Consider the following 13,181-nt stretch of genomic DNA (forward strand, 5'->3'; position numbering starts at 1 on the left):
CTATAAAATGGATTCTGCAAACATGCAAATAATATTTGTGACAACGGGCATCCTTGCCTCAATCCCCTGCCCATTTTCACATGCAACCCCACCCTCCCATTAATCTGTACACACATCCCGGCTCCCTGATATAAAGTACGTGCCCAATTTACAAAGTCCTCCCCGAACCCCTGCCGCTCCATGATTCTCCACAGAGCCTCCCTCTCAACACTGTCATACGTCGTTCTCCAATCCAACGCCAGTACCCCTCGTTCCCCCTCTCGCCAACCCTCAATAAACCTTCTAATAACCCCATGCCCCTTATACATTGATCTCCCCGGAATCCCATACTGACCCCTCACTATTACCTTTCCAATGACTTTCTTCATACGATTTCCCAAAATTTTTGCAGAAAGTTTGTAGTCTGTACACATGAGTGATATCATCCGGTAATCTCTCACTGTGCACTGACTTTCACCCTTTGGCACCAAAACTACTAGTGCCGTCGCCTGCAAAGGTCCCAACGCACCCCTCTCTTTTATGATATTAAATAATTGCACCAAAAAGTCTTTTAATACTCCGCAATGCTGTATGTAAAACTCCGCAGGCAGCCCATCTATTTCCGGTGCCTTACCCCTGCTCATACCCATTAAAGCCGTCCACACCTCTTCCTCCACAATAGGCCCCTGTAACTGTTCCCTGTCGTCCCTGTCAAGCACACACTGCACCCATCCCCCTGTCTCTCTTAAAGCCCCCTCTCTCACACCCACACTCCTCATATATGTACTAAGCCAAGCATCAACATACCCTCCCATCCCCTCCGTTGTCACCAAATTTTGTCCCTCCCTATACCCCTCGATGTCCTCAAGAACCCTCAAACCCACCATTTCCATTGCAAGGCGCCGACGACCCTGCGCTCACAGGACACACGCCGATGGTCTATCACCCCACATGACGTCCCCCAACCCCCCTAAAACCCTTGTCGCATCAAACCTCTCATTTTGCACTTCCATTAGACATTCCTTCACTCCCTCTATGTCTGTCAATGGGGCTTCCCTCCCCCCCTTCCTCTCTCATAATACTCCCTTAATTTACTGCCCCTCAAGATACCTAATAAGCCCATAAGCCAACTGATTCTCGTGCCGTCCCTGTCGTACATAGAACTCTCTAATCCTCATCTTCGCCATCGCATCCCACCATCTCAACACATTCCCATTGACTTCCATCCCCTCCCATAAGCCTTTCCACCATTGTGCAAATAGGACCCTCCCCTCAACATCTTGAAGCAACCAAACATTTAATTTCCAATAACTCTTATACCTGTTCGGCCGCCCCTCCCATCCCAAATCCACCAAAACACCTCTATGATCAGGAAAAAACACATCCAAAACTCTTCCACTCCGCACCACTGCTTTCCTTGTCATGTATATCCTGTCCAGCCGTGCAGCATACCCCTGCCTCACAAAGGTGTGCTCCACCTCCCACACCACCCCTCCCACATCCACCAATCCCTCCCCAGTTAACAGATCCCTCAGAATGCCAGAACAATATCCTGCTCCCCTAGGTTCCACATCCCTATGGCGTATGACGCAATTCCAGTCCCCTCCCACCACAGCTAATGCTGGAAGCTACCTTAAGTGATACACCAACACTTCATGTATGAACTCATTCTTCACTCGACTGTCCCCCTCCGCTGGACCATAAACACACACAAAAGACATCTTATCCCTTCCCCATGTCCCATCCACTCTTATAACCCTCCCCTCCCCCCCTCCTCACAATGATGAACAGTAAACGGGCTAGCCTCCCTCACCTAAACAGCCACTCCTCCTTTCAATCTCGTTGAGTGTGCCGCATATACAGTATACCCCTCAATCATCAACATACAACCCAGCTTGTGATTGTGCTCTTGCACAAACACTACATCTACACCATACCTAATGAAGAGCTCATGAAACCATACACACTTCCTATAATTTCTCAGACCATTAATATTTATAGACTCTTGAATTTGTCAATGGAGGTTTTCCTTTACGTACTACAACACCTTTATCCCCCTTCCCCTTTATATGCCCTTGGTCTTCAATCACCATTCTGTGATCTGCTTTCACATGCCCCTTGCCCCTGGACCCCCCAGGTCCATGCTCAGCCACATCAGCCCAAACCTATTTTCCCAAACGCTGTGCCGGAGTGAGCACATCGTCCACATCCGAGGGCACTGCCGCTCTCTTCCGTGACACTCGAGCCTTTCTCCCTGCCTCCAACTGGAAGCCATCCTCATGCACTTCCGCCACCACAGTGCAATTTGCAGCCCAGCCTCAACCTGGGTCTCTGACATGCCCCCCCCCCCTCACCACTTGGAACCCCATCAGTATCCAGGGCACCCACAAGCCCCTCAACTGAGACCCCTCCTGGTGTCCCTAACAGGTCGTGGAGGACTGAATCAATGGTAGCCTCCACGGCCCTGTCCTCACCAAGCGACACCACATCTCTGGTCTCTGGTGCCTGCCCAGCAGCGCATGACTCTCTCAGAAGAGTAACACACTCTTCCTCCCTCAAGGCGGCCTCCTTGCCCTCCACAGTCCAAGACTTGTTCAAGGAAATCGACTCAGGTTGTGCCAAATTCGTCGTCCCAAGGTCCTCCGATGCCTCCTTATGCTGCTCATCCGCCTGTGTACCTTTGTCGTTGAACACACTGCGCAGCAATGTGATCATAGGCACCGCATAAGCGACAGGTACGTCGTTGCCCCGCGTAGGTCACCATTACTTGAGTCCTGAAGTCTTCTAGGTAAACATAGGAAGGAATGGGATGCCTCAATGTCATTTTCAAGGAAAAACTTCCTTCAGGCATCCCAGCATATGATCCTTCCTTCCACTTCCCCAATGTCGCCATACGAACGGTCCCAAACTTCTCGAAGACGGCACGTAGGTCTGCCTCATCAGCCTCAAAGGGTACATTCCTGATCTTCACCCACGTATAATGGCGGGACACATCATGTAGCCTTACCGTCACAACAGGATTCACTGGTACACAAAGATCTTGGGTAATAAAACTCGAGCTGAGTGGGCATGCGCAGCCCCACGCACCACTTCAATGCCGACAGTGTTTACCCTTCTTCTTGCCTGCAGCGCCAGTTTGTGAAAACCAAGTTGTCACCGGCTGACAGCAGAGGGCAGGCTCAGCTCACGTCCGCTCGTCCCAGAGGTTGAGCGACGAATGTACCAAGATAGTTATACCTCGTAGTCAAGGTAGTCTTTTACGTGGGTATCTACACCTAACTCAGTGACATGTCCACTAAAACACAAAATTTTGCTTTTGTTTCATGGTTTAGGATTTTGTATAATTCCAAACAATAATTATATTATATTATTTGTTGCTGTGCTGGCGAGTTTCTTTGTTGGTCTTATTATCTGTGGTTTTGATGAGTCGATTACCGGATTTGTTTTATGGCTGTGATGCATTGTTTTATGGCGGTGATACATTGTTTTATGGCGGTGATACATTGTATTATGGCGGTGATACATTGTTTTATGGTAGTGATACATAGTCTTAATGATGGTGATACATTGTTTTATGATGGTACATTTCTTATAACTTCTTGACATTCATTTTCTCTGCCTCGCAGTAAAAGATCTGTGTTGTGTGTAGCTAACACTTTGTCATATTCATGGATCTTTGTTAAACTGGTTATTTGTCCAGTTAGTGACATCTGGAAGACGGTGCCAGGAGTATAATAATGGTTAGGCAGTGGTTTGTGGGTTGTAAGAGGGAAAGTATGAATAGTCTCGCTAGAGAAGGGAAATGAGGTATCAGTGGGAGTGATGGGCCGAGGAGCCTGGCAGACAAGAGGGGACGTGTAGAGTAGTCCTGGTAACCTTGCAGACGTGTCGAGGAGCCTGGAAGACGAGGAAAGGGGATGTGCAGAGCAGTCCTGGTAACCTTGCAGACGTGTCGAGGAGCCTGGAAGACGAGGAAAGGGGATGTGCAGAGCAGTCCTGGTAACCTTGCAGACGTGTCGAGGAGCCTGGAAGACGAGGAAAGGGGATGTGCAGAGCAGTCCTGGTAACCTTGCAGACGTGTCGAGGAGCCTGGAAGACGAGGAAAGGGGATGTGCAGAGCAGTCCTGGTAACCTTGCAGACGTGTCGAGGAGCCTGGAAGACGAGGAAAGGGGATGTGCAGAGCAGTCCTGGTAACCTTGCAGACGTGTCGAGGAGCCTGGAAGACGAGGAAAGGAGATGTGCAGAGCAGTCCTGGTAACCTTGCAGACGTGTCGAGGAACCTGGAAGACGGAAGAAGGGACCTGGAAGATGGGGGCGGTTTGGCAAAGACTAAATTGTTCATAGTCTCACTTGGGTCCACTAAGAACAAACTTTCAACTACTAAAATTTCCTGTAATTTAAGTACTTAGGCCACAGTAAAGACTAAACATTGCATAACACTTTATTTTACAGAGAAAAAGTTGAAAATTAAAAATAAGTGGTTGAGAATGAATTCGTAAATTGATTCTTTAAGATTCTGGGTTCATGCTTTTTACTCCGGATATAGGAATCATGTAGTTGGGTAAGTCAGATAGAAATTGGGTTAGCAGCGATGTAAGCTCAGACATCAAAAAGAGGGATTCTCAGATGAGATGGAAAGACCACTTGGTTAATTCTTAGATTCTACAGAAAGACCGAAAAAAGACCTATCCCCAAATCCCGTGGACAGATAACGATGGAGAATAAGACACTTGTGCAACATTTGGGAGTCTTCATTGTAGAAACGTTTCACCAGCCAGTGGCTTCTTCAGTCCAATAGAGAGAAGAACGATGGAAGTTGAGGAGTTTGAGGTAATCAGTCCCTAAGCCTGGAGTCAATTTTCTCAGTTATCAATGTTGAGAAACGCACAGCATATGCACGAATGAGTTGCATATGCTGGGTTCACCTCATTCGTGCATATGCACGAATGAGTTAAAGCAACAGGAGACATGGCAGAGATTATTCAAATGGTTTAGAAAAAACTTTCGCCACACAGTCCTACTTACCTGTCTGCAGTAAGTCACTTCTCCCTGCATATGCTGTGCTTTTCTCAAGACTGATGGACTGAGCATAACGACTCCAGGCTGAGGGACTGAGCATAACGACTCCAGGCTGAGGGGTTGAGCATAACGACTCCAGGCTGAGGGACTGAGCATAACGACTCCAGGCTGAGGGACTGAGCATAACGACTCCAGGCTGAGGGACTGAGCATAACGACTCCAGGCTGATGGACTGAGCATAACGACTCCAGGCTGACGGACTGAGCATAACGACTCCAGACTGACGGACTGAGCATAACGACTCCAGACTGACGGCCTGAGCATAACGACTCCAGGCTGAAGGACTGAGCATAACGACTCCAGGCTGAGGGGCTGAGCATAACGACTCCAGGCTCAGGGACTGACTACCTCAAACTCCTCCTGATCTTCCGCCGTTCTTCTTTGTATAGACTGAAAAAGACACTGGCTGGAGAAACGCATCTAAAATAAAAATTCGCAAATGTTGTACAAATATCTGATTCATTAACTTGCCGGTTGTCTAAACTATTTATATCGCAGTTAACAATGAATGCTATCCATAGATACCAATGTTAGCCTACTTGAAAGTAGGCTAACATTGATATCTATGGAACCCGCGATCAGAGAGTCTCAAAACTCCAGACCGTCGCGTGGTATGGTTTGTTTGCAATCGTGTCTTTACGATTTCGCGAGTCAGTAACATTGGTATCTTGGGATAGCAATGCTAGCCTACTTGAAAGTCTGTCTCCAAATGCCATGGACAGAACGCATGATGAGGTGGTCATGAATTGGCAGACAGATGAAAATAATCCTTGTTGTCACACACCCTACACTAACTACCAGAAGAAAAGAGCTGTCTAGATACCATCGCCTGATCACGCAAAGTATTTTTCTTAGATGAAAATTGGTATTGTGATAGCAACAAGATGTGGAAACAGACACTTACGAACAGTTCAGGACATTTATTAAAGTTATCTCTGTATAAGGACTCAAGAAGCCACTCGTGGCTTCTTGAGTCCTTATACAGAGATAAGAAATGAGTATACATGGCGCCTTACAGCCTGACTCCTGCCACTATGTATACTCCCCTCAGTTATCTTTTTATTAGGACTGAGGAAGCCAATCGTGGCGTTACGTTTCCTCTAATAGATATTCTGAATTATACATAAGTGTCTTTTCCACATCTTTCAACACTCCGCAGTCAGACTTAAAGACCTCTCCCAAAACAGCTTATTGAAATGAGCCCAAAATCCGTGGATACACCATCGAAGGATCTTTCCCGGGAAACATACAGGAAGAAATCATAAGATAATTACTGACACATAAATACTTTTATGCATAATTGGTAACGAGGAAATAGTGAAACAAAGAACAATATCGTATTTTGTTTTGCAAGGCTTAGGGTAAACATATAAGGAATTTAACATCTATCATAGTGGTAAATAGCTATTTACTGCATACAAACAATTGCGTTTAAAATAGTGGTACAAAGATGCTTTAAACAGAGAAGCGTTTGTTTTACGACGTTTCATCCACTATGTATCAAGTTATCAAGTACCTGATAAAGTGTCTGTAAATCTCCACTTGTTGGTCAACGTTATTGTTTACACTATAATAATGATATACAACACTGACAAGCTGATGAATATAAACCAATGTACAACGCTTAAGAATCTCGTCTACACAGCAGACTTCTTCAGTCGAATACAGAGGTGACTACACTGAACACTTTCAATAAAGGCTAACGGACTGAATACCTTCAATCAAAGCTAACGGACTGAATACCTTCAATCAAAGCTAACGGACTGAATACCTTCTATCAGCTGTTGAAGACAGAACACCTTATAACTGTCTCCCCGTTTCTTTGTCTGTCTCCAGAATGAAAGTTACCACCGCACTCGACTGACAGAAACTGTTACATAGGTAAAAACATCTGTAATAATGATACCTAGAGTGTTGAACACAATCTCAAATTTATATCGTCTTAATGTATCTAGACAAATCAGGGAAGTGACAGGGCTTAAAACTTTGATAAACCAGTTCTTAAACTACAAGACAAGTACTCGAACCATTAACCCATGGAGACGTAACAAGGTTTATCCATTAAAATGGTATAAAATACCGACAGGTTGTTAGATTTATCCAACTAGGTATATTTCTGTACACTGGAGAGGTTAGCATAGGCCACCACCATGACCACAAATGAAAGTTTTTATGGACAAATCTCACACCCACACGGCAGCGATGAGATCTAGCTCAAGTCCCTTCTGAAAGACATATTAATAACTGGCTCAATTTTTTTAATAAATAATAATAGGTATTACACTGCCCCTTCTCTAACAATAATCACGAACATGTTATTACGGCTTTCTGGAGTTACCTAGACAATGGACGCTTTGTTTTTTTTTTAGTGATTTAGTTTCCTAGCAGTGTGTGTACATAACTTTATTACCTCTTACTCGTATACTCGTACACAGTACTAATAAAGTAACAAGAGCATATCCTGAATACTTTAACCTTATTACTGATTCTAATCTTTACTAGTGTATTTCAAGGTATAAAATCCTTAGAATAGTTAAACATAAATTGGAATATATTTAGCGGTTTTTATATTTTCTGTCTCTAGAACTCAGAAGAAAATGTGATTGGTATATTTGGACTCAACACGTGGAGACATAATGAGACGGTAGACCATATATACCTTGAACCAAATGGTGGAGCTGGGATAGACACTTTGTACCAGCCACTGGGGTAGACACTGTACACTTTGCACCAGTCACTGGGGTACACACTGTACTCTTTGCACCAGTCACTGGGGTAGACATTGTACACTTTGCAACAGTTACTGGGGTAGACATTGTACACTTTACACCAGTCACTGGGGTAGACATTGTACACTTTGCACCAGTCACTGTGGGTAGACACTGTTCATTTTGCACTGCACCAGTCAGTGGGATAGATACTAAATTTTGCACCAGTCACTGCGGTAGACACTACATTTTTCACCAGTCACTGGAGTAGACACTGTACTCTTTGCACCAGTTTCCGGGGTAGACATTGCTATGCACTCCAGCAACGGGAAAGGAATGACAGGTATTGTCTGTCGTGCACACAGGCGACAGTACGTTAATGTTAGGGACCCAGCAACTACATAACAACACTCGTGGTTTGGTACACAATAACGGTACAAGGAGGGAAGTGAAGATTCATTGAGCAGTCCGTGACATCATTACACCTAGGTGACATCATTACATCAAGGTCTTTCGATATCATATCTAGGCTTAGACGCGCATATTGTCATTCAGTGATAAAAATTGGTTTAACACACCCCAGGGTGTGAGTGCTTCTCTTGATAATAGGTTCTTATGTGAGTCATTGAAGAGGTGGTGGAGGTTCTATCTTCTGTCCGCTAATCGTTGCTTGCCAATAGACAAAAATCGATCTGCCTTATCTACTATGGACAGCCAAAACAGTGATTAGTTAATAGTCAATGTCGGAGGTCTTCCTGGTCCAACACCAACAACAGTAGCACTGTGATAGTCAGTAGTCTCTGCCCGGAGAACTTCTAGAGCTACACAAGCGACGATAGCCCCAGTGACAGTAGCATGGTGATGGTCAGTAGTCTCAGCCTGCAGCTCTCCATAGGCTACACCAACACAGTGATAATCATCACACCAAGAAGCAAGACTTGGCCAGTCACCTCAGATCCTGCAAAATATAGAATATTATTATTATTATTATTATTATTCTTATTATTATTATTATTATTATTAGTAGTAGTAGTAGTAGTATACCTGGAGTTTACCTGGAGAGAGTTTCGGGGGTCAACGCCCCCGCGGCCCGGTCTGTGACCAGTGTTTTTAAAGTTTAGTGATGTGTGTGATGAATGGTTTGAAAAACCGACGAGTTGAAGATTGAGACACTTATGCAGCATATGGGAATCTTTATTCAGGAAACGTTTCGCCACACAGTGGCTTCATCAGTCCAATACAAAGAGGAAGGCGTAATGAGAGGAGGAGAATGAGGTAATCAGTCCCTCAACCTGGAGTCGATGTGTTCAGTCCATCAATCTTGTAGAATGTACAAAGTTTAGTGATACACAGTATCTTGGAAAAGGGGGACAAACAGGTTTAATCTGACGAAGAAGAGTATAGCTCCAATTCCTCGTGGATTAAACAAGAGACCAGCACCAACATCACGACGCCTCCATCGACAAGCAGACAATTTAATAGTAAATATAATATGGTGATCTTTGAGCCCAAGACCAGGGTAGCCAAGGCCTACTTCGGCTAATGGGCCCTGCCCACTTGTGGAACAATCTTGCAACTGCTGTACCTATTCCCTGGCTATGGCATGGGACTATCAACACTGATAACTGGGACTGAACAACTATCAAGACTGTACAAATTAATATTGCTTCTCTTCTGTCACTGTCCGTTATATATATATATATATATATATATATATATATATATATATATATATATATATATATATATATATATATTTTAATATGTGTTGCACATGTGTCTTACCACACATATGTGTTGCACATGTGTCTTACAACATAGATGTGTTGCACGTGTGTCTTACAACACAGATGTGTTGCACATGTGTCTTACAACACAGATGTGTTGCACGTGTGTCTTACAACACAGATGTGTTGCACATGTGTATTACAACACAGATGTGTTGCACATGTGTCTTACAACACAGATGTGTTGCACATGTGTCTTACAACACAGATGTGTTGCACGTGTGTTTTACAACACAGATGTGTTGCACGTGTGTCTTACAACACAGATGTGTTGCACATGTGTCTTACAACACAGATGTGTTGCACATGTGTCTTACAACACAGATGTGTTGCACATGTGTCTTACAACACAGATGTGTTGCACGTGTGTCTTACAACACAGATGTGTTGCACGTGTGTCTTACAACACAGATGTGTTGCACATGTGTCTTACAACACAGATGTGTTGCACATGTGTCTTACAACACAGATGTGTTGCACGTGTGTCTTACAACACAGATGTGTTGCACGTGTGTCTTACAACACAGATGTGTTGCACATGTGTCTTACAACACAGATGTGTTGCACATGTGTCTTACAACACAGATGTGTTGCACATGTGTCTTACAACACAGATGTGTTGCACATGTGTCTTACAACACAGATGTGTTGCACATGTGTCTTACAACACAGATGTGTTGCACATGTGTCTTACAACACAGATGTGTTGCACATGTGTCTTACAACACAGATGTGTTGCACATGTGTCTTACAACACAGATGTGTTGCACATGTGTCTTACAACACAGATGTGTTGCACATGTGTCTTACAACACAGATGTGTTGCACATGTGTCTTACAACACAGATGTGTTGCACATGTGTCTTACAACACAGATGTGTTGCACATGTGTCTTACAACACAGATGTGTTGCACATGTGTCTTACAACACAGATGTGTTGCACATGTGTCTTACAACACAGATGTGTTGCACATGTGTCTTACAACACAGATGTGTTGCACATGTGTCTTACAACACAGATGTGTTGCACATGTGTCTTACAACACAGATGTGTTGCACATGTGTCTTACAACACAGATGTGTTGCACATGTGTCTTACAACACAGATGTGTTGCACATGTGTCTTACAACACAGATGTGTTGCACATGTGTCTTACAACACAGATGTGTTGCACATGTGTCTTACAACACAGATGTGTTGCTCATGTGTCTTACAACATAGATGTGTTGCACATGTGTCTTACCACACATATGTATTGCACATGTGTCTTATCACACATATGTGTTGCACATGTGTCTTACAACACAGATTTTTGCACATGTGTCTTACAACACAGATGTGTTGCACATGCGTTTTACAACACAGATGTGTTGCACATGTGTCTTACAACACAGATGTGTTGCACACGTGTTTTACAACAGAGATGTGTTGCACATGTGTCTTACAACACAGATGTGTTGTTATTACTGTTCTTGCTGTTGAACAGCGGTTTAGTGCAAATGGGGTGGCGTAGGTAGCAAAGATACGGCCGTGGACCAGTTTGGCTTTAATTGGATAGGAGTGGGTACACAACGGGCAAAGTGAGGGAATGACCGATAGCCAGTCCGTGGAGGGGAGCAGTTGTACCTCTAGAGTCAGTAGGCCGTGAAGTGAGAGAGAGTGGGCCCAGCGTCCCACTGACCTGGGCAGGCCTAGAGAGGGCAGCACTTGAGTGCCTCGGAATATGAAACTAGCAGACAGAAATAGCTGTCTGCATTTGCTCGGCCACGCACCTCGCATCGTCCCGACGCGACAATACTGGTGGGCCCGTAGGTGTGAAGGAATTACTTACACTAGCTACTCTAGGGAGGGACTGGCTTTCGCTCACTCGTAAATAAAAAATGGACATAAAATGCAACATCCAAAAAAAAAAAAAAAAAGAAACTCTCCTATCCTGAGGGAATAGAAAACTGGCTTGCCCACGCAGCTCCATCAAGGACTGAGCCAGGAGACGTCAGCACTGGAACTAAAATCTTCTATATACAGGTTGCCCGTAGGGCTGAACATCAGGCTGGACTACTCGTCCCTGAACTCTGTTACGCCCTCACATCTCCAAACAATGACTGACGGTAGCATTTCACCAGGTTCTCTCGTACCCGCTGGAAACAAGCTGCGTGGTCCGCATCTTTACTACACTGGGGTTATCAGTGTCGTAAGTCGAGGCGGGGCAAACAGATGTATTGCACAAATGTACTGAACATGTGTCTTACAACACAGATGTGTTGCACATGTGTCTTATAACACAGATGTGTTGCACATGTGTCTTATAACAAAGATGTGTTGCACATGTGTCTTGCAACACAGATGTGTTGCACATGTGTCTTACAACACAGATGTGTTGCACATGTGTCTTACAACACAGACGTGTTGCACATGTGTCTTACAACACAGATGTGTTGCACATGTGTCTTACAACACAGACGTGTTGCACATGTGTCTTATAACACAGATGTGTTGCACATGTGTCTTATAACACAGATGTGTTGCACTTGTGTCTTACAACACAGTGTTGCACGTGTGCCTTACAGCACAGATGTGTTGCACATGTGCCTTACAACACAGATGTGTTGCACATGTGTCTTACAACACAGATGTGTTGCACATGTGTCTTACAACACAGATGTGTTGCATATGTGTCTTACAACACAGATGTGTTGCACATGTGTCTTGCAACACATGTGTTGCACATGTGTCTTACAACACAGATGTGTTACACATGTGTCTTACAACACAGATGTGTTGCACATGTTTCTTACCACACACATATGTGTCTTACCACACAGACGTGTTGCACATGTGTCTTACTCGCCACACATGTGTTGCACATGCGTCTTACCACACACATGTGTTGAACGTCTCACCACACATATATGTTGCACATGTGCCTTACTCTCCACACATGTGTTGCACATGTGTTATTCACCACACATATGTGTTGCACATGTGTCTTACTCATCACATAGATGTGTTGCACGTGTCTCACCACACAGATGTGTTGCACATGTGCCTTACGCACCACACATGTGTTGCACATGCGTCTTACCACACAGATGTGTTGCACATGTGTCTTATCACACATGCAAATTATCGCTTGACTAGGGATGTGCCAAAGTATCGGTATCAGAATTGGTATCGGCAGGTATCGGCCATTGTTACGGAATCGGTGAAAAACCGACTGATACTAGCAGACTGTTTAAGAATATTGATGATAAATTAGACACATGTGCAACTCTTGGGTATCTTTATTGAGGAAACGTCTCGCCACACAGTGACTTCATCAGTCCATACATAGGAGAAACTTGAAGAACAGGAGGAGAATGAGGTAATCAGTCCCTCAACCTTGAGTCGATGTGGTCAGTCCATCAATCAATATTCAGTCCTACAAACAAGAATATTAATATTCTTAATCATAATAAAATTAACACTACAGCGACAGAACACAAGAAGAAAGGCAGAAACTGAAAGAAATGGTACAAAGACGACAGGAGGAAAGAGAGGAGAAGATGGAGATGAACAGGAGAACCCAGACTCAGGAGGAAGATCAAATGCAGCCTCCCTCACAACTACCTACAGAAGCGCCCCAACC

The sequence above is a fragment of the Cherax quadricarinatus genome, chromosome 92, assembly GCF_038502225.1.
Source record: "Cherax quadricarinatus isolate ZL_2023a chromosome 92, ASM3850222v1, whole genome shotgun sequence".
NCBI lineage: Eukaryota > Metazoa > Arthropoda > Malacostraca > Decapoda > Parastacidae > Cherax > Cherax quadricarinatus.